Consider the following 24,520-nt stretch of genomic DNA (forward strand, 5'->3'; position numbering starts at 1 on the left):
CATTATTCATTTGATACATGGTCTTCTTCATTTGACCAAACTAGAAGGAATTTTTTTTGTTTGCTTCATCATAATTTGCTACCTTTTGCTGAAAGAAAGAAGGTTTTGGAGGTTCATATCCTAGATACATTATAGCTGGGCTTTGTGGAGCTAGTGCCTAATATAATGGAACTAGATTCATTGGCATGAATTGGCTAGGCATCGTAGGTGCTCCAACAGGATATGTTGGCATTGTTGTAATAGATTGAGCTAGAAGCATCAATCCTCCTCCAATAGGATTGGCTTGCTTTGTAATGGTAATTAATTTCGAGAAGACTTTATCCAATGTGTCAATATTTTTTGCACAAGGTCTTCTTAAGAAAATAGTAGTAAGATGGTCCATAGCATTTAGATAAATCTGAATTGTGGATTCAATTGGTATAGTGTATGGCATCTCTAGCTTGCAGTATGCCATATGAAAGCTATGTTTGAAGCATGAAACCATCTTGGCTTGGTCCCTTTTGATTGATATGAATTTATGATGTATCACAGAAAGGTTGATAAAAGTTTTGAATTGTTCCAAGAATAATTTTTTGAAAGTATCCCAATCTTCAACACATCCACGCAGAAAATTAACATACCAATTAAAGACAACTTCTCCCAAAGAGTAGGGGAATAAGGGAAGAACTACTTTATCATTAGAAATATGTTTTTGGTTGCAAATATCCTTGAATACCTTGATGTGATCTTAAAAAATTCTTTTCTCTCAATAGGTGAACCTTGGGAAAAACTTCTCAAGATTCTTAGGAGGTTCATTGAGTAGACCTATCAAGTTGATTAGTGAGACTAAAATTTTTGCCAAAAGGCCATCAAAGGATTTGATGGAATAATAGGTGGTTGTTGTGGAGGAAAAATTGAGGAAGATGATGAAATGTTGAATGGAAGTGGTAGAATCCAAGGGAGTCCTTTGTCACTGTGAGGCTTGCAAAAGTGGGTAAGTTCGACGAACTTGTCTATACTAGGTGAAAATCATAGAGCTCACTGAAATGGAAATGATAGATTAGGATCTTCCAATTTGTGTCAATTCTAGGAAAAGTGCATCTCTGCAAAAGTGCACTCTCTCAAAAATATGGTGCACCTTCGAACGTTGTGCACCTTGTAAGCTTAAACACATCATAACCTTGATAGTTTAGAAAATTTTCTAAACTTGTAAAAAAATTAAAACTTTTGAAATTGCAAGTTGTTTTCTTCTATTTTGAATGGTAAGTGCCCTCCTTCTAGCATTACTTCTATTGAACTGTTATTTTGCACAATGCTAATGGCAAGAATCCTTGTGAACACCTCTTTTGAAAAGCTAATCTGAGATCAACTCCAAGGTTTTGGGTGATCTTGCAACCTACTAGAATCCACTCATAGAAGATAAATGTGAGTGTTCACGAGGAGGCCTTTTGTGGTTCTAAACAATTTTGGATAAGATATAGAATCTTCTTGCTATCCAAAAAGAATAACCACACAAAAAGAAATATATTTTTGTAATTTTTGTTTTATAATGAATTTAGTTTTAACTATGCAACTATATGAATTCCTAAATTAACCAAGTGTTTGTAAAAGAAAATAATGAAGATAGGGTAACAAGAAGTTTAAGCAAATGACTTAAAAAAAAAATTCCCTAATGGACATAAGCCATGGAAATAAAACATCTATGAATTAAGGCTTTGAAAAGATTGTTAGGAAACCAATGAAAATAGGAGCAACACTTCCTAAATTCCACTGATGCAATCGTCAATGAGAATTTAGTAACCATAAGATGTTTCACTTTTCATAAAATCTCAAGGCCATGGAAAGTGCACTCATGCAAGACAAAAAGTTGTGCAAGAACAATAGGGTGATCTCTTCTCAAACTAAGTACATTAGCAGGATTTGTAAACATGTGGCAAACACTAGAATTAAAAGATTTCTCAAATAAAATAACACAATAAAACTATTGGCTCCATTACACTCCATGAACATACATTCAAAAAATATAACACACTCAAGCAAGAATAACTACACTTTGAATGAGAGCACCAATAGCATATATTATTGCATCAAAATAATTGCCTGGAATACATGTTCAATTCCTCAATTTATAGAAAATCTTCTCCTTAATTTGTGTTGAGAGTGAGAGATTCCTTCATGCAAATATATGTTTCTAAAGTAATAAAAAAAATCTATTTATGAACAAACTGACTCTCTAACTAGTGCTAAGTAGGACTCCACACTTATTTATATGATTTAATAGGTGCATGAGCCTTTACATGTCTTAAAGCAAAGAATGTATGAGAAAATAATAATAAGGAAGCCATTAGATGATGTAGGAGTCTCTAGAGATGCCAAAAATAGAAGCTCAACCTTCTTTGGATGTTTGTAGGAGTTAAGCTACTATCAGAATGCATTTTTGATGCATGGAAAGCTCTAAATTTGGAACTAGCAGTTAACTATTGGCCCACCTCTAACTTCTTCAAAAGATTTTGGCACACCTTTAAGGAAGTGTACCCTAGGAGAAGCACACCTTGTGCACCTTGCGCACCTTGCAAGAAGCACACCTTAGAAGACAGGTTCAAAAAATGCAAAATTTTACCAAGTGTCGAAATTGAAATTCTAGCTTTTGTGTTTTGTTCCCCAAAGCTATGTCTGGGTATCTACCCTTGAATTTCTCTATAATCTCTATCACTTGCATTGTATCTGGAAAATCTAAAGCATCATATTTATCTTTTATATTTTGTCAATAGTTGTCCACCTCAATGTGAGTCTTTGCAAAATATGCCAATTTCCCATTTAACTCTAGCAATGCCTCTTTGATCTTAAATGTTTGTCTAATATCCATTTTTGCAACTCATCCTCCAAATTCATAACTTGAATAGGTTGTGTTGGAATGGATGGTGGTGTTATAGTGGAGCTTCTTCTTTGTTCTACCTTTGTAGCCCTAGCAAGGTGAGTCCTTTGACTCAAGGGAAGCTTATCCTCTTCATCTTCACCATCTTGTTCTTCTTCCTATGGAGTAATTTTTGGGACTGATGGAAAATGAATAACCTTTCTTATCACATTTTGTCTCCTTGTCCTTTTAATTGGAGTTTTCATCTTTCTATTTGTGGGAGCTGATGGGGAGGCTTCTTCCTCTTGTGCAGGTGGAGACACTTCCTGTGCTTCTCCTTAAGCTCCTTACCCTTGTTCTGATGGTGGCACTAGAGAATTACCCTAAGTCTGCATGAGTTCTACATTTTTTGCCCCTTCTACATTCTCTACCCCTTGGTGCTTTGGTGCTTGATTTGCCTCCTCTTTGGGCTCAACTTGTTGAGAGGAAGTTATTTTCCTCTTGGTTTTACCCTTATATGCCCTAAAGTGTCCAACTTCACTATCAAGCTGATGCACTATTTATGATCATATTAGAGATTGAGTTGTGAATGTTGGCACTGTCACCTTCACTTCTCTACCTTTCACTAGATGGGATTTAGCTTGGAAAACTATAGTTTTTGGAATTGGATCTAGCTTGAATGGTCTCTTGATGACATGCCTCACCCTATGATTAATATCTGCATTTTCTTCTCTATCAATTTCTACATTCATAATAGGATTATCATTTATGTTATCTCTATTATACAAGGGATCTAAGATCTCTTCAGTATCTTGCTGCACTATCTTTAATGGGATCTTCATTTTAAAGGAACTACCTGCCAAATAGAGAGTCATCTTATACTAATCCCTTATTTAGATTTCGTAGTCATCCACTACATTCATCTAATGATCCTCTATTGCATCTTCATATTGGAATTATTTCCCTACCAACTACTAAACTCTACCAATGTTACCAAATAGGGACGAGGAAAGTTACAATCTTCCAGGGGATATTAATCCCATTCAGACTCAAAGGTCACGATATCTTGCTTTTATTTAACACCAAATGGACTTATAGTGATGGCCCATACCTAAGTCTTCTTATGTTGCTTCCTTACTCTTTCATATGTTGATGAGAATTGTCGTGCAATTTAAAACAATATGAGTCTATCAGATCGATACTGAGGGAGATTCTTTAGATTCACAATCATATCTACTACCCTTAAATAGGTGAATGTCTTGAATTGGATGTAATAGGCACCTATTTATGTAATCTTTGCTACTACCTCTTCTGACATCCTTTTCACATATTCTCCCTCAATAAATTGGATGACTACAAAAATGAAGGCATCATTCACTATTCAATATTTCTTGTTGTGATTTGAAAGCCTTTTCTTTGCCAACTGGGGGTATACCACATAAGGCCATGTGTTAGCATCTTGCAAGTTGCCCTTTTTGAACTACCCTGGATAATCTGTTGCTCTTGAAGCTAACATATACACCAAATAAGATTTCATATAGAACCTTTGGTTTTTTTTGACCTCCACCAGTTGGTCATCTAAATTTTTACTAAGAATTGAGGCCCAATAAATTGACATCTTCATTGTTCTGATGCTTTCAATGAAGTGTATCATCCATATATTTAAGTTTCATGCTACTGGTAATCCCATGATTCTACTTAAGAGCACAATAGAATGTCTGATATCATCTTTCATATAACCCCTCATCATATCTACTTTGCTTACTTTTTTCCCAAGACAAGTCTTATCAATGAGATATGAGGATTGGATAATTTTTGATGCTTCCTCTTCATGCTCTCTATACCACCTTTCTACTTGATGATATATTAACCTAGTGTATTGGTCTGTTCTTGGAAGATGGAATATTTTCTTGATGTTCTTAGGCCTAAGATTCAAGATGATATCTCTAGTTATTCTTTTTACGACTCTCTCCTCTGAAACATAGTTTTTTTCCAATGTAATAATCAACTTAGAAGATTGTATTGAAATCAGGTGTGACACTCTATTTACTAGCTCCGATTTGATGAGTGTAGATATCATTGGAGATGTCTTAGTTGGTTTGTTGAATAGGACTAAGAATGTATTCCAGTCAATATGGCCTACCTCAGTGTCTCAGATCTCTAAATATGCATCATGAAATGTGACTTTGATGGAATACCTTGAAATTTAAAGAGCATTGGTTTTAGAGCCATGTTTGCAGAAAGGGAGGATGAGGAGGAAACCATTTAATCTTCCCAAAATAGTCACCCATTAGTTTGGAAGGTTGAAAAAAATTATTTAAAACAAACCCTAGTTACAAAAAAATTATGACCCAGAAACCCTAAATCTCAAAAAATTGAGACAAAACACCTAAAAAACACCTATAAAAGAGACATTTGGTGCACCTTGTACACCTTAAGGGTGCACTAGATGTGCCTTTCCTAAAAAAACAAAACACCATCAAGGGTACGCACCTAGCACACCTTGTGGGGTGTGCTAGGTGCCCACCCTATAATGCAATACTTAAGCAAGTGTGAAATAAAAGGGAGCACACATAGCGCACCTTGTGGGCTGTGCTATGTGTGCACCCTTACTTTGTACGTAGGGGATGCTTTTCCATTAAAATATGTGCACATGTGCACCTTCCACTAGGTGGAGTTCAGCTTAGCTTAGGTGTTGTTTTTATTTTATTAAGTTTTTTATTGTGCCTTAGGAAGAAAATGTGTGTGCCTTACAAACCTTCTAACATTGTTTTTTGTGTTAGTTATGTGTGCATGAGATGAAACAATGTGGAACACCTTACCAAGTGTGGAGGTGCACAATTATTTTAAGAGGAGGGAATAATGAATAAGAGAAGGGAGGGGGTCTTGGGCTTTTATAGGCCCGCGATTGAGCACACCTTAGGAGGTGGACACCTGTGCATGTGCATTGGTGCACACTTCCAAAGGGAAATGCTCCCACATTCTTTCCCTTAGTACACTAGTGCACCTTGAAAGGTGTGCTATGTGCACCAGGTGCACTAGTGTGCATGTTTAGATCAAAAGTTCAATTTTCTCTCAAAATTTCTAGTTTTCAGCAAATATGTTTTTTGCAAGAGAGTTAGACTAAACAAAAACACCAAGTAAAATCCTAGAAAAGAATCAAACCTTGCACTAGGGATTTGGAAAGCTAAAAACAATATACTACGGGGTCCTATTTCTAGGCAAAATGGGGTGTGCATTGTGAAACCACAACACAAACTATCTTTGTTTTTAGTGATTCAACTTTGTAGAGATTTGGCATCTATATCTCACCTATTGCCAAAAGTCACAATGTTGCTCAGTTCAAATAAGCAAGGTTGTGTATATTTCAAACTAGTGGTCCTAGGATCAAATTATGTGCTCCATTAGCTTTGATTAGTCAGGTTTAGGCTAGGAAAAACCTCTTTATAGCCACAATGTCCCTTTGACGGTATTGACCACACTGAATGGAAGCATCCACAAGGGTCTCTAAGCACTATTGGGCTGCAATCTTTGAAAAAAATACAAAAATCATGACATATTTTTACTTTTCATGTCTTATTACATCAAAACAAGTGACATATGAGTTTGATTACATGTTATAATGAATTGATAAACATTTTACATTTTTTGTATATAATAATGAATGTTCATGTGTATGATTAATTGCAAGATAGTAAGATGAAATACAAGTTTGTATGCACAAACTAAACAAGTTGGATGGAAATCCATGTTTAATGTATTTCAAAATGAACAATTCATTATGCCATATGAATCATATAGTTACAAAAAGATGTTATGTCTCATTAGTACAATATAAAAGTTGAATACTTGACAAATGTTGAATGTGTACGATAGAAATGTTGAATGTGCACAATACAATTAATACCCTACAAATTTTGAATGTGTAGAATAGAAATCTCGAATGTGCACAACAAAATCTTGAATATATACAATGAAAAAGTTTAATATATGTCAATGTCATGTGATGACCACAACTACATATGTATATCACTACCAATATCTATGACTATGAAGCATAATCAAAATTGAGCCTCTTTGATGCAGTTTGTGGCTCACTAGGTGTCTACAGGATAAAAATTAAAATACACTATCAAATATCTTATCTATAAGTAATATGAAAATAATTAGAAATTGGGTTCTAAATTGTGGATAGTTTTGTTGTTCATTACCTCATCCCTTTTTTCCATAGTTGGACTGAATGATAATGGTAATGGGCTCCTTCATTGATGGGTGGGACTCCTAAAAAAATGTTGAGGTAGAGTGACGGTGGGAGAAAAAACTACCAATGAATCAATGATCACAAGAGGCACAACCATTGATGAGTCAGTGCCAGTATCAAGCAAAACCTATATGGTAAGCAATAAAATATTAGTATTATAGAGTGGCATTAGGGATTCAAAATACAGTAAAAAACAAAAAATGTATTGCAACATGATCTAGATCTCCCATGTAAGCAGGAGTTACAACCACTAATGAATCAGTGCTCATATGAAGCATAATATGTATGGTAAGTGATATAATTTTAATATTATAGAGTGGCATTAGGGATTCCAAATAGAGTTAAAAAAAAAGAAAAGTACTACACTTTGAGCTAGATCTCTCGTGCTAGTAGGAGGTACAAACATTGATGAATCAATGCTAGTATGAGGCACAACCTGTATGGTAAGCGATAAAATGTTAGCATTATAGAGTGGAATTAGGGATTCTATACAGAGTAAAAAAAAATGCAACCTGAGCTAGATCTCCCATGCTAGTAGGAGGCATAAACATTGATGAATCAATGTTGGTATGAGGCACAACCTATATGGTAAGTGATAAAATGGAAGAATTGTAATGTAGGCATTAGGGATTTCTATCACAAACACAAGAAATCCAAATTGAGATCATAGGAGGGCTTCAACTAAGAATCTACATAGATACATCTGGCCTCTATTATGTTTGACCTCATCTTTGATGTTCAGGACTCATAACAAAATGAAATGGGAAAGGATTTGCATGAATTCTTAAAGAGTGTTGTAATAGGTAAAAGATAAATAACACATGTTAATAAGAAAAATTGTTGATAATTACTATAAAACTAAAAATGAACATGTACTCATTTGTAAATGCAATTGTTTAATATGTATATAGAAAAAATGCATACTATAACCTAAAATTTATGAGAAGGAAAATATGGAATTTTATCTATTCCATTGCCTCAGTATTGGTAGTCTTAGGTGCATTCATCAATTCTAAAAAACTCATTTATTTCCACATATATTCAAAAAAAAAGTCAACATGTATTCATCAATATTGATTACATGTATATACATTCATTCATAATAAATTTCAAAATATAAAGTTGACTTGTATTTAGTACCTTTTATTGTTTCAATGTTCTTGCCAATTTCCTTCCCTTTCCTCTAGACCTTGAGCTATATGGCTTACCCTAAAGAGGAAACAAATATAACATAAGAGGAATCAATAAGACACATCGTGAGTTCAACTCAAATCACAAACTTGATAGTTGTGCAAGCTATGATACCACATAGCTCTCAATGCCAAAGTTAATGGCAGAAAGCATTGCATCATCAACTTGAGAAATTTCAGTCCCCTACAAGCTATATAAAATAGTAAAGTGTATTGTTATAAATATGAGATAATGTTGTAGATGGAAAGAAGACACAATAAGAAAAATAATATCATAGGAGGGAAAGAAGACACAAGAATGATGATATTGAAAGGATAGTTGAAAGATAGGAAAATTTGGGGCTCAAAAAGGCTACAAGGCCTAAATTGAAAACGAAGAGACCAAGAAGGAAAAGAGAGATGCAAATGAAAGTTTGGCACCTTGTCAATAAATAAAACTAGAGATTCATGATCTCCACACTCTTGTAAGACACCCTATATGATATGGACATTCTTCGATGCAAATGGGTATATGGAGGATGAAATCATGAGGATTTGATGAATTTGGGAGGGTTTCAATGATGGTAGGAGATGGAAGAAGATCTATAAGTGGGTTGGATGAAAGAAGGATGACAGTTATGGGACATGGAAGAGGAATGATAAGTGTGGGAGATGGAAAGGTTTCAGCATGCTAGTAACTTCACATGATGTAATTAGATGAGATGTCCTCATCAACTTAAGTTGGACATGGATATTTTATTGGCTTCCTTATAAGACTTCTTAGAGACTAGGTGTCTGTTGTAGAATAATTAAGAAACAACATTTAGGGAAATTTGTGTTGTTAGTGTCATACAAATTAAGAAACAATATTTCAAAGTCAATGTATTATTGTACTTTTAAGAATATTTAAAAAAAATTACCTCATGCGTTCTTGCTCCTAGCCTCACATCTCTAACAAAATGAGTACTATGTGGTGTTCTTGTATCACTTGTTGCACATTGCATTGCATATTTTTTGGACATATCAATCTAAAGTGCTCTATAAAATAAAAAATATTTACTTTTATGATATTTAGGTGATTAAATAATATCATGTCAAAACTCATGAGGTTCATTAGATGGGGTTTGGGCAATGCTAGGAGCAAGAGATGTGGATGGGAATTGGATGGATTTGATGAATGGGAGGGTTTCAATGATGGTAGGAGATGGAAGACGATTTATAAGAGGGGTTTAAATGATGGTAGGAGATAAAAGAGGATCTATAAGAAGGTTGGATGTAAGAGGGATGATAGTTATGGGACATTAAAGAGGAATGATGAGTGCGGGAGATGGAAAGGTTTTAGTGTGCTAGAAACTTCACATGATGTAATTAGATGAGATATCCTTGTTAACTTAACTTGGAAATGGATATTCTATTTGCTTTGTTCTAAGACTTCTTAGAGACTAGGTGTTCATTATAGAAAAATTAAGAAACAACATTTAGGGAATTTTGTGTTGTTAGTCTCATACCAATTAAGAAACAATATTTCAATACCAACATATTATTGTACTTTTAAGAATATTTAAAAAACTTTACCTTAGGTGTTCTTTCTCCTAGCCTCACACCTCTAGTATAATGAGTACTCTGTGGTGTTCTCATATCACTTGTTGCACCCTGCATTGCATATCAAGTTCACATATCTATCTAGAGTGACCTATAAAATAATTTATTTTTTTAGTTTTATGATATTTAAGTGATTAAATAATATCATGTCAAGAATCAAACAAAAAAACCTATGTCTCTTATCCATCAAAGACCATCACCATCAAATCATCTGTGAGTGTGAAATCCCCACCTTCATATGAATAACAAGTATGCCCATAATGCACACATGGGTGAGATGACACTCCATCTTGAGATGTCTCAACATCCATCCCATCACACATGTGGTAATAACTAAAACAAAAATATTTATTAGGCCCCAAAGACTTTAATGATTTACATGATGGTGATGTAGGTGGCATAAGTGAGGATGAAATTGGTGGTGCAAGTGACACAAGAGGAGATGACACTAGTGGTGTAGGTGACACAAGCGGATATGACACTGGTGGTGTAGGTGATGTTAATAGAGCTATCATAGGTTGTGATGACTGAGCTACCATAGGTGATGATGGAGCTTTTGAATGTTGTGATGACCCTAAAGGTGCATCTGATGATGGTTGAGGTACCATAGGTGAAGGAAAACCACCTTACTATGAGCCATACTTAATGATAACATCTATCAATGATGCAGCCACATGAAGAGTTTGTAAATTAATAGAATCCTTTACAATTGATGGGAGTACAACATGAGGCATCTTTTTTCATGATGTACATCTCCTCTCATGTTGTGGTACCACCCTAAAAGCTATGGGTCTATCATGCGTAGAGTCTTTCCCTCTATCCTGGAACTCACAAATGTCAAAGTAATTTGACTTCTCACCAAGGATGAACTAACAATATAGCTTTCTAAAAAAATATAGAGGCACATCATAATTAGTACATGGTGGTAGCTAAAATACCATATACCACCTATCCCAAAAACATGATCTCATCCTAATATGAGTGCGCCAATGAATAGGAATTTTTTTGGTTGTGTGCAATAGGGAGTTGCTAGATATAAGATCAGTAAAAAGAGAACATATAGTACCTTTCTTTATGTCTTTATCTTTCACTTGCTGATATGATAAACTATTGGCATAAAATGTATGATACTTATCCCTCCATGTACCCCATTTCATAACCTCTCTAGACACCTCATTCACATTTTGGACCATTTGTTCAAGTACATTTGCTAGGGTTGAGTGGTGAGAAAGTGTAGATAACTGCAACCTATTGACCATTTGGGTAATGTTAGTACTACTTTGTGTAAGGCAGTTTATGAGGTCCTCTTGTGTAGTAGTTAAATGATGTAATTGTATGCATGGAGGGTTTATAGGAGGTAGTGGTTGTTGAATGGGAACATTGAGTGGAGGGTTTTGTGGTTGTGTCACTATGGCTGGAGGGTTTTATGGTTGTGTCACAATGGGTGGAGTGTTTTGTGGTTGTGTCACAATGGGTGAAGGGTTTGATTGTATAGGAGGTGGTCTTTTGCCTCTTCCTCATTTTCTTAGATTCCTTGATACAAATCTATATTAATTTTAAAAAAAAAAATTACCAAAATTATAAATTACAAAACCACATTACAAAATTTGATGAAAAAATGCATAAAAAAAGAAAAGAATGAAGACCTACCTTGCTTGCAAGAAGCATGGATGAAAATGCAATAAAAAAATCTCTTTTTCTTCCAAACTTGATTGGGTTTTGATATTCTCCTTCACACATCATGTTGCTGCTATCATTTGAGGGTATACAAATGCCCTCAAATGTGGAAATCAAGATAAATATATACTTCTTAAAACCCAATTGAGTTCTACAAAGCATAATTTGAAGACCCCAATTGGATTTTGTAAAACTTGATCAAGTTTTACAAAACCCAATCAAGTTTTTTAAATTATCTTATTTAATAACTTGATTGGGTTTTACAAAGCTTGATCGAGTTTACCGAATTATAATGGCCAAGCTTGAATACCAAGCCTAACCCACATTTTAATTTTAAATAACTGATTAGGTTATTGAAAACTTGATTGGGTTATTGATATTTTTTTCTTTTTTTTGGGTGGCTAGTTTTTTGCACACCAACTTGGTGCACTCACCTATCAAACATTTCAATGGAGTTGATATAGGATATGTGGCAGATCAATGGTTAACTACCTTAGACAAATATTTTGCAATGCAAGATTTTGACTCCAATGTCAAAGCAAGGTACACCATCACACAGCTAGAACTCTTTGGGGCTACATGCTAGAAGATTGAAGAAAAGAAATGCAGAGGCTAGATGAATTCCAAATCTGAGGTAGTATACCATGACTAATGTAGAGTATGAGAAAAAAATTCTATGAGCTCAGGCCTTATGCAGGGACCAATGATAGCTCATCACTGATGGTAGAAAATTTCATTTGAGGTTTGAATAACTATTTCATTGGGGGTGTAAAGTATTCCAACCTATAACCATCAACGATGTAGTGCATGAGGCCATTCTTGTAGAGAAGAATGCCACTTTGGGACATGGTGGTTTTGTGGGAGAATGTACAACATTAGGGGGTATGTGTAGGATCATGGTGTACCAAAAAGTGGCAATCTAAAAAATTTGTAGTTCTAAAATATCTCTAACCATTTCAAAATTTATTCTAAATTTTTTCCCACCCACCCTGATACTAAATGAAACTAATTAATATCTTTATAAGGTCTACTATATATTTTGATACCAAACCTATATGGTCAACTTTAAAAACATCCTAAAAATGTGCTTTTGGCTTGTTTTTATGTGACTTTTACTTCAAACATGTAGTTGATGACTTTTTTCTCACCAAAATTTAATGAAATGAAAAGGGTTTCTTAAGAATGTTATTATCTTTCCATAAATGAAAGGTTTGTCAATTTATGAGTTTAGTAAGTAATTATCACTTATTTTCTAATGGAGTTACATATAAGGTGTTGACTGACACACTACTTGAAAACAACTATAAGTTTCAAATGGTACAACATTTTTTACAACCAAAAGTTGCATCACATTCTATGTTTTTTCTACTATAAGGAAAAAAAAATGAAAAATTGAATTTTGCAGAGTTTTGAATTATTTAAGGTGGTCAGACATGAGAGTTTTTTTATTAGAAAATAATAAAGTCAAAAAATAATAATAATTTATTTATTTAGAATAAAAATATCCAAAAATATGTGTCACATCTAGGCATGAGTCTACTACTTATATCTAGAATATTATTAAAAAATATTATTATTTGATTTTGATTAAGGTGGTCAGACATATGTCTACTTATTTTTGTTATAATTTTTTTGTAATATTGCATTAAAATTCAAAATTTTGACCAATCAATTTTTATTTTTTTGAGATAAGTCCTAGTAGTTTAGAAACTAGATTCAATTTTCTACAGATTCGTTTCTCTCAACTTTTTGATATAAAATTAATAACAAGTAGAAAATTTCATGTCAAGTTGACATAACCCTAATTTTCTAATTATTTATTGCCACTTAAGAGCATAGTTTGGTTGACCATGATCCTGCACATACCCTAGGGCCCAAAGGAAACTAGGGCATAGGCAAAAATAATAAGCCTCCTTAATCCAACGCTAGCCAGGGTCAACAATAACAACAACAACTACTACAACAATAGAATAAGGGATCCTATCCTCTAGCATAGACCGGTGGTGGTGGTTCCAATTCTCAAAAGTGTTAGAGTAATAAAATATTTCCTTATTAATTAAATCATTTTGATTTAATTATTAAGTCACTTATTATCTCTAATTTACTTAAATTAAACTTTAGACATATAATAATTAATTCTTTTATTAATTATTATCATGCAACCTAGGTTTTACCATATTAGGGTTTTGATCTCCTTTTATAAGGATTGATCTCTTTGTAATTTTATTCATTCACTTTTGATAATAGCAATCTCTTTTTTTGCTCATCAAGAATGTCTCATCTATGGATCTGGGATTTCTAGCCTCCATAGCTTTTTGCTTCTCAATTTTGTGATAGGTGTTTGCATGTAGGTGATTCTTGGGAGCTATGGAGATGATCTTTCATCAACTTTATCATGGTATTAGAACTCCATATCTTCATACCCCTATTCTATTTAGGAGAAGTTTATTTTAGCTTTCAGATCTGTGCTTTTTGTTCCAAGGGTTTCATTTTTTAGAGTTATTTTTATATTGAATTTAGGGGGTCACCATTTTTTGATGCACTTTGAGCCCAAACAAACATAACCGTTGAGGTCAAAGTGCTCAAAAACCTCTATTTTCATATAAAATTTGTCCAATTTGGACACAGTTGGAATTTGAGGCTAAAAATTTTGCTCCCAAATTGGACACATTTCTCGAGGTGATGATTTTCTCATTTTTGCAAGTTTCTCAAGGTAGATAATTTCAAATTTTGGACACACAAATTGATAGTTTTTTAAAATAAGATTTTGGCACATTTCTCAAGGTGATGATTTTGTATTTTTAACACAAAAATTGAGATTTTGGGGCACACAAATTGAGATTTTTGCATATTTCTCGAGGCAATATTTTTATGCTTTTTGGCACAAAAATTGGGAATTCTTTGGCATGCTTTTCAAGGTTTTTGGTCATGCAAATTGAGACAATTTTGGAATGGATTGTCACGCTTCCTGAGGTAGTTTTTGTTATTGTTGGAAAAGCTTTCTGAGACATTTTGGCATGGATCCTGAGGCAACATTTTTTGTTTTTGTTTTTCTAGTTCTTTTTTGTCCTAGATGTGCTTTTTTGTCCAAATTCTGCTCTAGGCACATCCCATTCAATTTTTTCTTTTTTGCATTCTGATGGATATCTTGGTTGTTTCAGGTCTAGGGATTGATTTTGTTGTTTTAGATAATTTTTTATGGGTTATGCTATCAATTGTATCAGCCTTATGTCTCTTTTGATCTTTGTTGACATCCTTTTGTAGTATTTTTGCAAATGCACTAAGATAATGTGTTACTCTATTGCATTTCAGGATCTTAGACATCTTTTTGTTTTGTTGCACTTGCACTACATTATAAAGTGCATTGGGTGGTTTTATGTTCACCATATTCGCCATCTTCCTTTTTCAAGTGAGTGTTCCTTCCATGACATTAGCCTCATGATGTGTCGATGAAACATGCAAGTATGAGTATTTCTACTTCTTTTGCACTCTTGATGTTCCTAGTTTTTCTTTCTATAAAGGATATTGCATTTAGTTTCAATGTTCATGTCTTACCTGTCAACATTATAGGGGGCTCTTGTTGGTTCTATTTCTTTCTTGTTTTGATGGAGTGAGCTATGTATTTAGCATTTGATCCTATGTATTACGTGATTGTAGTGGCTGGATACCTATGCATTTCAATGAGATAGATCATTTACCATATAGACATTCTTTCATTCCTATTTTTGGAGGCCACGAAGATACCTTTGATTGATCATCTTTTCAGACTTAGTCTTTTCTACTTAGTCATGTTCTATATAGTGGAGGTTCTTCGTATCAATAGTTTGCCAGTGTTTCTAGCTTCATGCTTTAGTGGTGTTCTTCATGATCATCTTTTATTCCTATCTTCAAGAACATTATTTCCATCTCTTTATGGAGTAGTGTTTTTCCCATGTGGTTTTATCAATTTTTCCTCTTTATAGAGATTTGGTTGTGCTTGGGTACATCATCAGGCCTTGTTGCGGAGACCCAATTTTCTTTTAGTGGTAGTTTCTAGGTTTTTAGCTACTCCCTAAGTTTATCTTAAGAGGGGGGGGGGGGGGGGGGGGGGGGGTGGTGTTAAAGTAATAAGATATTTTCTTATTAATTAGATCATTTTGATTAAATAATTAAGTCACTTATTATCTCTAGTTTACTTAAGCTAAACTTTACGCATATAATAATTATTCTTTTATTAATTATTATCATGCAACCTAGATTTTACCCTATTAGGGTTTTGATCTCCTTTTATAAGGATTGATCTCTTTGTAATTTTATTCATTCACTTTTTATAATAGCAATCTCTCTTTTTGCTCATCAAGAATGTCTAATCTATGGATCTAATTTTTTTATCCTCCATAGCTTTTTGCTTCTCACTTTTGTGATAGGTTTTTGCATGTAGGTGATTCTTGGTAGCTATGGGGTTGATCTTTCATCAACTTCATCAAGAACTACTCTAACTCATAGTGCAATAGGAAAAATTAGAATAATCAACCTATGCAAATTAATCACTCATTTGCTAGTAGAGATAGTCACCAACAATTTAGTGCATCTTTAACAGGGAGAGGTTTAGGCAAAGGCACAAGGTGTTTCTCTTGTAGACAGTTTGGGAATATTATAGCCAGCTACCCACAACATACATCTCACTATTTGGGACCTAGAACAACATCATCTAAGCCTATAGTTTGTGATGTGGGTAGATCACATAGAGTCTTTGTAGTGGTAGATCACTGCCAAGCATATCACTAAGGCATTGCAGTTGAGACTACAAGAGCAATTAGAGGTACACCCATTTCCATCTTATTCGATGCAGGTGCTACAAATTATTTCATATCACCTTCTATAGTTGTTAAGTGTAAGCTTGAGGTAGCTAAGCAACACATAGGTTATTAAGTGGAACTAGTTTTAGGAGATAAGATTCCCATAGATTCTCTAGTGTAGTAGTGCGAATTGAACCTAGGAGGTTTTGTTACTTCAATAGACCTTCGATTTATTTCCCTTGGTTCTTATGATGTAGTGTTGGGTATGGACTGGCTTGGCTCTCATAGAGCTAGTATTGACTATAGGAAGAATACTATTTAGTGTAAGGATAACCAAGGTAAGGACATTGAGATTTTAGGCATCCAAATACCTATATCCCTCTAAATGATCTCTTCTATGCAGTTGAAGTAGAGAATTCGTAAGGGTTGTCAAGTGTTCGCCATTATTGTGAGTGAACTTGAAGAGGAAGACCTTGAAGGGAATACCCTAGATCACCTTATCCTATAGGAGTATGTTTATGTCTTTCCTAGTGAGATTCCAAGTATGCCACCTAAGAGAGACATTGATTTCCATATTGATCTCATCCCAGGAGTAGAACCCATATCTAGAGCAACTTATTGGATGACCACTCAGGAGTTGAGTGAGCTGTGCCTATAGCTTGAGGACCTTTTAGCTAAAGGTTGTATTAGACTACATTTTTCTCCATGGAGAGAACCAATTCTCTTTATGAAGAAGAAGGATGAATCGTTATAGTTGTGCATTGACTACATATAGTTGAACAAGGTAACAATTAAAAAAAAGTATCCTTTACTAAGGATCGATAACTTGTTTGACCAGATCAAACAAGCCAAATAGTTCTCCGAGATAGATCTAAAGTTAGGATACCATTAGCTTCACATTCAAGATGCTAATATACATAAGATACCCTTCCGCACTCGCTATAGAAACTATGAGCTTATGATGGTTCCAATTGGTTTGACAAATACTCCATCAGTTTTCATGTTCTTGATGGATAGAGTATTTGATTCTTACCTAGATAGTTTTGTACTTTTGTTCTTGGATGATATGTTGATATATTCTAGATCCTAGGAAGAGTATGAAAAACATCTATGATTAGTCCTTTAGTGCCTTAGAGACTATCAACTTTATGCCATTTCGGTGAAGTGAAACTTATTTTAGTATGAGATATAGTACTTAGGACATATCATTTTAGGAGATGGTATCTCACTAGACCCTACAAAGATTCAAGTGATGGTAGATTGGTCTACACCCACTAGCGTGTCTGATATTCTTAGCATTATGAGTTTGACTAGATATTAGTGCAAATTTGTTTAGAACTTCTCTAGAGTTGCATACCCCATCACTTCCCTCCAAAGAAAGGGGAATAATTTCATTTGGATAGAGAAATGCAAGGAGGCATCTCAGAAACTCAAGGTGTTTCTAACTAGTGCACTAATTGTAGAAGTACTTTATCAAGCAAGTGATTTTATAGTGTGTACTGATGCTTCCTTAGAAGGGATTAGAGCATTCCTAATGTAGGATGGACAAATGATTTCCTATGAGTCTTCAAAGCTCAAGGATCATGAGATGAACTATCCTACAAATGATCATGAGTTAGCTACAGTTGTTCATGCTCTTGAGAGATGGAGACACTTCTTGTTGTGGCATTTTTTAAGCTTCATAGTGATCATCACAGTTTATAGTATATATTCATACAACCTAATTTGAATGCCAGGTAAAGGCTTTAGATGGAGTTTCTTTGCAAGTATGACTTCAAGGTGAAGTATATTCAAGGAAAGGAGAATGTGTTAGCTAATGCTTTGAGTCATAGGAGACATTAGACACTATCTCTAACTCTTAGTGTAGATTTGAGGGGTTGTGTACTTTAGGCACTTCCTACAAATACTTGGTATCAGGAGGTGAGCATGGAGATAGATTTAGGGAGACCTTTAGAGGGTATGTTTTCATGTTATGTCCTATAGTTAGATGCCCTTTTGTACTACACAGGGATGATTTATGTACCACTATTGGATGAGATTCATACATTGATACTATCTAATGCTCATCATGCACCTTAATTGGCACATCCAGGTGTCAAGAAGATGCTTTTAGTTTTGAGACATTTATACTTTTGGATAGGGATGAATTATTATATCACTAATTTTGTAGCTAGATTGCTTGAGTACCAGAGGGTTTAGGTAGAGAACCAACATCCAACATGGCTTTTACAACTTAATCTCATTCCTTCATAGAATTTGGATATTTTTTCTATGGATTTCATTGTTGGATTACCTATGACTTCTCATCTACATAATGTTATCATGGTGATCATTGACCAGTTGACTAAGGTGGCACACTTTTCATTGATGAGGTCATCCCACATAGGAACTTTAGTAACTAATGTCTTTATGTGTGATATTGTGAGATTGCATGGTATTCCCTAGAAGATCATTTAGATGTGGATCCTATATTCACATTTGCATTTTGGACATCTTTACAACATGATCTTGGAGCTTAGTTGAACTTCATCTTAGCATATCACCTATAGAGAGATGGTCAAATTGAGAGAGTGAATTAGGTTCTGGAGGAAATGTTGAGGATGTATGTTATGGATGGACAAACACTTTGGAAGGATTATATATACCTAGTAGAGTTTTCATATAATAATGGGTATAACAATTCTATTAGGATGACACCTTTTTCATGATTTGTATGGTCATCCTTATCATACACTATTGAGTTGGGAGAATTTAGAGGATCACATTCTGTTGGGTTCTATGATGCTTCAAGATATGGAGCAATAGGTAGTGCACATCTATGAGCACATGCCAACAATATATGATAGGTAGAAGAAGTATGCCAATGCTTACAAGACAGGTAAGCAGTTTGTAGTGGGTGAGAAAGTTTTGTTGAGAGTGCATCCGTGGAAGAGTTTGATCTATTATGTAAAAGGTTTGAAGCTAGAACCTCATTTTGTGGTGTTGTTTGAGATTTTTGAGAGGATAGGTATAATTGCCTACTCTCTTGCATTCCTACTCATCTTATCTCATGTTCATGATGTTTTCCATGTTTCTATTCTTAAAAAGTATATTCTGATGTGATACATGTTCTTGATTGGAATGTGTTACAGGTGGAGGACGGGTAACTTGCTTTGGTGACTATGCACATTCTTCAGCAGTGAGATTTGACTCTCAGGGGTCAAACCATAGAGTAGGTAAGGGTCCAATGGAACCCTATTGATGAGTCATCAGCTACTTGGGAGGATGCATCTGGTTTACGAGATTTATATCCCTACTTGTTTATAGGATTCTAGGAGTACGTCTAAGTCTAGGGGGGTGGATATAGTGCCTACCCCTAGCTTACTTTTCATATTATATTGTCAAATTATTTTAGGCTAGATCTATGGTTATGTTTTATGATTTAGTGGTGCTTGATTACCTTATTTGATTGGATGTTATTTCATACTCAGTGTATATAGTTCATGAGCTACTTGATGTGCAATTATTTAATGTGTTCATGCTTATCCTTTTGATGATGATGCTTCATATGTTCATATAGTGATTTTAGCTATTTCATGATGATAGTTAGATGAAAGATTTATACATGGTTTTCTATGGTTACTTACCCCATACTTGCATGTGTATGTTGTACATGTATGTTTTACTCTATCTTTGACTTTTCTACTGTGTTTGATGGAGGGAGTCATAGTCACCTTTTAGTTAGGATCTACATGATGCACCACTCCCCACCATCACTTGTTTAGTTTAGATTTATATGTATATGTACATTCTTGGCTTTTATGCAGATTGTAGGTACCATGCATCGACTTCCCTGAATTGCCAAGATGAGCATACCCTATCACAATATCTTAATGATGAAGAGGTGAGATTGTTCTTGACTCCAAATCCTAACCCTAAGCCAATTGTTCTAGAAAATAGAACAAGTATCTGAGTTATTCAAACTTCCAAATTTGTCAAAGTGATGTGAATTCAAGATTTTGACCCTCGAGTTGAATCTGTACTTGGTCTTTAAAATTGGATTTCTTATTTCGATTTGTGGGTCTATCATGATTTTTAGTTATGATTAAATCAAATAAAAAGATTACTAATGGTTTAATTTAACAAAAAATTTATAAAGAATTTAAATCAAATTTAAATTATATTTAATTAATTGAGAATTTAATTAAATATAAAAATTAAATTTAAAAGATTTAATTAAAGTTCTAAATTTGGCATAATAATATTTATTTAGTTTAATAATAATTAATTTAGGAGTTTCATTTTAATTAATGAACTCTAAATATTATTACTATTTGAATTAATAAATATAATATTAAATATGTCTTATGATTTGATATAATATTAAAGATAGAGAGAGTAAATTAAATAAGGTTTATTTTACTTAAAATGCAAAAAGTTTACACATGAAATTAAAATAAAATAAATTAATAAGGAAAAAGGGTTTGCATGTTTGTAATACCAAAACCCTAAAGGAGAAAACTCTTCATTAAGAAATTGGGGCTCATTTATCCACACACAGGTTCAGAGGAGCAAACTTTTGGAAAGGGTTTCGAGAGACAAGAACTCTTGCAACTTCTGAATGTTTATCTATTTAGCATCAGATCGAGGTAGGAACTCTGTTGAAATTTGTACAGTAGATTGCATTGAATTTCCTCTCTATTTGCTTTGTGTTTGATAATAGATATTGTTTTCAAAGATTAGTTCTAGTTGAAACCCTTGTTTGAGAAATCATGTTATTTGCTATTGAATTGACTATGAGAGAAATCAATTGAAATTCTTATTGGAAAATTGAAATATTTTGAAAAAAAAAGATCGAGATAGGGTTGAAAAAGAAAACTAGATTTAATCTTTAAAATTGACTGTTTCAATTTATTTTCCCTATTAGGTCTAAATTTGAAATGTATATTAAAGAAATTAATTACCATAGTAATAAATTATAACTTTGGTAATAATACCTGAAAAATTCAATTGGAAATTTTGTTCATTTAAAAAAAAAACAATTTAATAAAAAAATAGGGAGGCAGGCCATTACCCCCATCCTCCCTCCTTCCTCTTCCATTTGTTTGTCAGTGGCCCTTTTTAATTAGGTTTGCACATGGTAGACCTCCTGCCATAACAACATGTACTGTTGACGTAGTACCCTACTGCTGCAACAATTGGGCTACCGCAACAACATTAGTAGCCCATGGGCTTAAAAATATTAGTGTAGGAAGTTTTTTTAATTTACTTTTTTTTTAAAAATTTAAAATTTAAAATTATTAAATATTAATTTTATTAAATTTAAATTTATTAATAATTAATTCTATAATTAAAAATTTGTAATTATTATTATTAATTAATAAATATTAGTTATTAATAATTATTAATAAGTTAATGGCTATTATTAAATTTTAATAATTATTTTAACTAAATATTTAGTTTGAAATTATCTTTATTAGAGAAATTAAAAATAAAATAAAATTTGGAAATTGTAAATTAGTTTATAAATGAGGGAGTTGATTGTTTTCTCTATAAAACTTGGATTTTGTTTAGATGGATTAGTTTTATATGAAAATGATTTTTAATACTACAAAATTTTGAAATACTTGTGAACTCAAAAAATGTATCAGTTGTGACACCTTGAAAACGAAAACTTGAACTCTTGTGAAAAGCGAACTTTTATGATTTGAACCAAATGAACTATGAAACTACATTTAGGGTGATGTATGATTTATTTGACTATGGTTGGGTTTGACTTAGTATGTTGACTAGTTTTGGATGTTTACCAAAGGCTTGGGAGTTATTGTTTTATGATGATGTATGAGATGTCGTTGTTATGTGTTTTGATTTTTGAGTTATGGATCAATGGTTGTATTGTGGTTTCCAATTGCTACCATAGAACTAATGTGGTCATTGTGAACTTATGAGATTAGGGTAGGTTATGTTTATGCATGTTGGGAAGTAGCTTGTAATGGTGGCCAACCCTAAAGTGGCTTCCTAGGTAACCCATTGTAGGTTGTATTAATAAGGGATAATTTTTTTTTAAATGGGTTTAAAATGAATTAATAAGAGTCAGTGATTTATCTAACCCATCCCTCGAGTACTAGTACATGCTAGGATGGGAGTAGAGAGGATGTTTGGTTGTGACCTTGCTTCATAAGTATGCCTTGTCTATACAAAAGGATATTGATGCCACATAGAGTCACTAGGGGGTTGGATTCCAGTGAGGCTGTTAGGGTAACCTTAGAGTTGGCTCATGCGATAACACTTGCTAACTTACATAGTATTTTTCCCACATGTATTTGTTTCCTCTAGGATTAGATGTTACTTGTATCTTGGTGCCTTTGTGATAGATTGCTATCAAGATATCCTTGACCTAGATGATGGTTATGATTGCTGGATTTGTTATCTATTTGGCACTTGATATTATCTCCTCGGTATGGTGGGAGTGGGCCATATAGGTTCCATGAGGTTGGTTGGTAGTGTTTCTTATACCATTGAGAATGGACAATTGGATATCATTGCTGGATGTACTTGTGCAATTGTTCCTTTCATTATGATCTTGTGTTTATGTTTAGTGGTCATTTGCTGTTGTACTATACTTGATTATCTAAAGATCATATGAGATGTATTTATTCATGATGTATATTCTTTGAGCTTTTCATACAATGTGACTTGTATAAAGGATGATTATGCATTCTGGTTATGCCATGTGTTATCTTATGTAATTGTATATTATTTCATTTGATTCATACTTATGGTTATTCTATGATGTGGATTTTGTTATGTATCATATTTAGTATTAATAAAACTTATGTATGTGATTCAACATCATGAAGCCCTTAAGATATGTAATCTACTTATGGATTATTTGTATGTATTTGAGTTATAGCTTCCAGTATGTTATCTCTTTTTGTTTTCATCTTAAAAAATAAAAATAAAAAACTTAGTGACATATTATGTTAATTTCTTTGGGTTCCCTGATGGGGCATTACAAGTTTGATGGTCTTTCCCCTGAAGTTGTTTGGACTGTGGGTCCTTCTACCTTCCATGGCTCCTAGAAGGGTTCACACAACTGCTTATAGGGTTGGAATCTTGTCACAGGGATTTTATATCTCCTAATAGGGACAAATATGTAGTGAATTTATTTCACTAACTCCTAACAAGGAACTTATGATAGTACATCATTTTGTGGGTACCATCCCCACTAAGGTTTTCTCTCTACTCAAGGGTGTCCCTAGTTAACATATCTAGTGTTATTGTGTATGGTTATATTCTTATGGTTTCTATTTATGTTGATCACATGTTTGAGAATTAATAATGTTAATTCAAGTTTTTTTATTATCATATAACTAATTCACTCCCCCCTCACGATTATCTTAGTGCACTTTACTTTCTAACAATTGGTATCGAAGAGCATCAGATCCTTAAAGGAAAAGATTAACAACTTAAGGAGATCAATGTAGGTTCATGTTAGAAAATAAATCCCTAAGTTTGATGGAGTCAACTATGAAAATTGGAAAGAGAAGATGAACACACATCTGATATGAATGGGTCTAGGATATTGGCTGATCACTAAGAATGAGAAGACCATAGTTGAAGAAAATAAACTTAAGAACATATTGAAGCTAAAAGATATTTGTTCATGTGTAATATGCTTGCCAAAGAAGAAATCTTGTGAGATCTTCTTGAAAATGAGTATAGTTAGGTAAAATATTCGAGCTTATCTTGTGAAATTTAGAAAGCTTTAGAATCTATTTTTGAAGGTGATAAAGATTCTAAAAGGATTAGAATCCAAAATTTGATTCCTATTTCAAGAAGCTAAGATAATGGAAGATGAATCTATAAGAATTTATAGTGGAAGAATATCATAAATTATTGCAAGAATTAAGGTTTGTGAAGGAAGTAAAGAAGAAGATGCGATCATATGAAAAATATTGAAAAATTGACACCACCATTCAAGAAGATAGTGCCAATGATTGAGAAAGTGATACCTTGTACTAAGAAGTTGTCTAGAGAGACTCTTCTTAAAAGATTACAAGAAACAAAAATAAGTTTGATATTGTTTGGAGATTTTCCTAGAGTGGAGACTTCTTTTAGCACACTTGGTGTTCAACCTACATATCTAGGAGTGCAAGAACCAATGGAGATTATGCTATCAGTAGTAGATCAATATTTGAAGAAGACAAAAATATTGAAG

Source organism: Cupressus sempervirens, chromosome 7, assembly GCF_028749045.1.
Source record: "Cupressus sempervirens isolate cs-2001-9-10 chromosome 7, ASM2874904v1, whole genome shotgun sequence".
Taxonomy (NCBI): domain Eukaryota; kingdom Viridiplantae; phylum Streptophyta; class Pinopsida; order Cupressales; family Cupressaceae; genus Cupressus; species Cupressus sempervirens.